This window comes from Lontra canadensis, unplaced genomic scaffold (genome assembly GCF_010015895.1).
Source record: "Lontra canadensis isolate GAN:19392208 unplaced genomic scaffold, GSC_riverotter_1.0 scaffold6, whole genome shotgun sequence".
NCBI classification, from domain to species: Eukaryota; Metazoa; Chordata; class Mammalia; order Carnivora; family Mustelidae; genus Lontra; species Lontra canadensis.
The window spans coordinates 25,606,978-25,610,953 of record NW_022631000.1 but is presented as its reverse complement, the minus strand read 5'-3'; positions in this window follow the sequence as shown (position 1 = coordinate 25,610,953).

Genomic DNA, 3,976 nt, shown 5'->3' with positions numbered 1-3,976 from the left:
GTTAAAGTCCTACCTCCCACCCCCAGCCCTGTGTAACTGTGCTTGGAGATAGGGCCTTTCGGAAGATAATTATGGTTAATGAAGCCAAAGGGGTGGAGCCCTAATCCAATAGGACTGGTGTGTCCTTACAAAAAGAAAGAGATATATGAGAGAGCTTTCTCTCTGCACATGTGCTCAGAAGAAAGCCCAGGTGAGGACACAGGGAGAAGGCAGCCATCTGTGAGCCAGGAAGAAAGTTCTCACCAGAAACCGGCGCTGAGAATACCAAGAACTAGACTCCAAAACTGCAAGAAAATAAGTTTCTGTTGCTTTTTTTTTTTTTTTAAGATTTTATGTATTTATTTGACAGAGATCACAAGTAGGCAGAGAGGCAGGCAGAGAGAGAGAGAGAGAGGAGGAAGCAGGCTCCCTGCTGAGCAGAGAGCCCGATGCAGGACTCGATGCGGGGCTCAATGCGGGGCTCAATGCGGGGCTCGATGCAGGGCTCGTTCCCAGGACCCTGAGATCATGACCTGAGCGGAAGGCAGAGGTTTAAGCCACTGAGCCACCCAGGCGCCCCAAGTTTCTGTTGCTTCATCCAGTCTGTGGTATTTTGTTAGAGCAGCCCTGGCAGAGTAAAAGAGAAATCATGCTTTGTTCCCTGATAGAATGTTCTAAGGTTGTTATTACTATTTCCTCTTAAATTTTTTAAGTAGTCACAGGATTTTGACTGATGAGTTTGGATCCTGATCTTACCACTTTTGAAAATTACATAGTCTCATCTAGAAAAATCTTTCTCTTCTATAAGATGGCCTTAATCACATTATCTTTCAAGAGACACTCTTATTTAATATGAGTGCCATATTCCAACTGTAGTTGGAATATACCTATATCTATAGTTGACTAGATAATTAGCAGTATTTTTTTGTCAGCAGTACAAAAAGCAGTCCTTTTTGTCAAATGCTGTTGAAGAAGAATTTATGCTAATAGTGATTGACTTTGTCTTATGCTAAGACATTAATTTAAGCAGTGGCTCATTTTCTCTTTAGCTAAAACATTAGCTAAATCACGTTGAGAAAATAAAACCCAGAAGCAGAAACTAATTGGAAACATTGCTTTTAGGTAATGAAGCACTTACACACCCATTTTGGGGATTCATTAAGTTTTATTTGGGGTTGGGCAAAGTTTTCACATAACTTACCTGAAAGACAAATAATTGGGATTGAAATATGTAATTGCCAAAGTCATGGAATATGGCAGGGGAGGGGACTTTGGCAATTCATTTCATTTCACCAAACACTTCCTCAAAATGTTTTTAAATATTGGAACTGCAAAGATTTAAAAAAAATGAACAAGGTAATATTCTACTATTTAAAGAAGTCTAGTAGAGGAGAAACACATTTACACATCTTCCAGGTGATAAGGGCAATAGAACGGAATCCATTCAAACCCTCCATCCCCCACCCCCTGCCCAACCAAGCTTACACACAAAACTCACAGGTGTCTGCATGTGGCCCTAATGCTTCATTCTCCTAGATTATGCGACCCTATATTCCTAGTAAACAGACCCCAATTACAAAACATATTCTTCTTTAGGCTGATCACAACCCATATCCCAGACAGAGCTCCTCGAGAAACCTGCCACCTCCTGCTGTCCCTGGCCAGGAGTTGACCCCCACTTCATAACTCTCCCTCCGCTCCCATGGGGGCAACTGCAACCTTTTCACATCCTTCAAAACCCCTTAAAATGCCTAATGGAAAACTTGAGGCAGCATTTCTCTAGAATGTCTGGCCCCTCTCCTTCCTTGGAGATGAATAAACTCTGTCCTGCTTTTTGCTCCCTTCTTGGTGCAATTCTTTGTGTCCAGCATCACAGGTCACCCTAAAAGCAATTAATGATGTTTCTATCGGGTGCTATAGGACCTCAGTGAGAGATCAATGCACTCTTTCTAGGTAGAACACAGTTCAGAAACAGTGTTGTAGTTTCTCTTTCCCCCTATCTCTCAGCTTTTGTATTTTGAAGATATCTGCTAAGAAGGGTCAAATTATCCTTTCAGGAAACTAGAGGAAGTTACATTTGTCCCAAGTCCTGTGGTTTCCTCAAGGCCCAAAGAAGGCCATTCTAGGTAACTATAGAAAGAACCAGGGATGTACCTTCCTTTGGAGAATTCCAGAAGCATCATCACGGGTGGAAACACTTCAGCAATAAGTGAGCACATTCAGGGTCTATGAGTAGAATTCTCCGTAAAGAGAAAACTGATATCTGAGAGGTGAAGCTGTTTTACCAAAATGAAAAGAAATGAATCAATCCCAAAGGTATCCAGGAACAATTTTGCTAGTTGGTAAGTCTAAAGTTTATGACACCCATTATAAACATGAAGACTCTTTAAAAAGAGCTATCCAGAACTTTTCCAGAAGCAGGACCAGCTACATAATTCTGGGTCCAGGGAAAACCTGAAGTGCTAGGTCCCTTGTTAAAAAGTATGAAGAACATTGGGTAGGGTATGTGCTATGGTGAGTGCTGTGAAGTTTGTAAACGTGGAGATTCACAGACCTGTACCCCTGGGGGAAAAAACATATATATATATATATATGTTTATAAAAAATAAAATTATTAAAAAAAAAAGTATGAAGAATTTCAGGGAGAAAACGGCAGACTCTAAACTACATGTGGTGTCCTGTGCATTTATACTTATTCTGGAGCTCTGGAAGCCCGTCCTGGCCAGTGTCACTTTAAACACTGAAGCAAGCTAAATAGTCCACATTTCTGTCTGGTATAGGAAATCACAGATGGTAATAAATGCAGATCTGAGTCCTGGCTCCATTGCTCATCAGCTTTTGGATTTGGGGCAAGTTTTTTTCAGTTTCCTCACTGAAATGTAGCCAGGCAAATTATACTTCCATTGCAAGGTCCAGCATCTCATGAATTACACATGGGAATTTTATTCTGGTGAATTTACAGTTATTTAACTGCATGTATTATTAAGTAAGAATTATAAAAACTATTGATTTTAAATCTTGTTAATAGTTTTACAACAAGAATTACAGAAATGAAACAATTTTTTGCTTTTCTTTTTTTTCCTCCCTTCTTGGCCATCAGTTTCATTCCTCATCCCAGTTGTGAGCTGCCAATCACAAGTGAAACTAACCATACAGATCATTTTAAGATCAGAAACATTTATTATTTAAACAAAAGTTATATATTTAGAATTAAAGAACATAATATCATGGACTTCATATATTCCACATATCATATTCTTCATAGTAATCTTTCACCATTACTTTTGGTATTCATAGACAGATGATTTTAATGTACATAGTGTTTAGCAATTCTAAACATCCTTTTGCTTACCTTTTATCTGTCACTCCCATATAGAATAACAGTACTGGTTCCTGCCTCTGGACCTCTCTCTGGGTAGGATGGCAACTTCATAGCACTGTCTCCAAGTACTAAAAAGCTGGATTTTCTGGTACATCATTAAAACACTGGCTCCGAGGCTCAAAGTATCTATTTCCTGAGCAAGATCACTGTTATGTTATCTCCATTAAATAGAGAGCAGCAGAGGGGTCAGTACCCAGTCCCACTGTCCAACCCACCTCTCTAGGAAATTGCAAAAATGGAACACTCGTGCTGCTGCTGACACTCTGTGAATTCCCACATGCATTATGTGATGCTTGCTACTGTGTGCCTCCAATCTTTACAAGATAACCCTTAAGTCATTGTTGGATAAGAGAGGCAAGAATTATTCAACTCATTTTACCAATGAAAAACACAAAGTAATTGTTTCTATCAAGGTGACAATCATGAACTCTCCCTAAACACCCACACCTATTACCAATATGAACACTGAGATGTGGTTCATTCTGTATGTATCTATGCAAAGTCTTGAAGGATAATCTAGAATTAGGACCCACAGACAATTCATCTGTGCCTCATTTGGGTGTACCTCATATCTTTATGTGCTTGGTTTTGAAGCAAATCCCAGTTTCCGAAGTC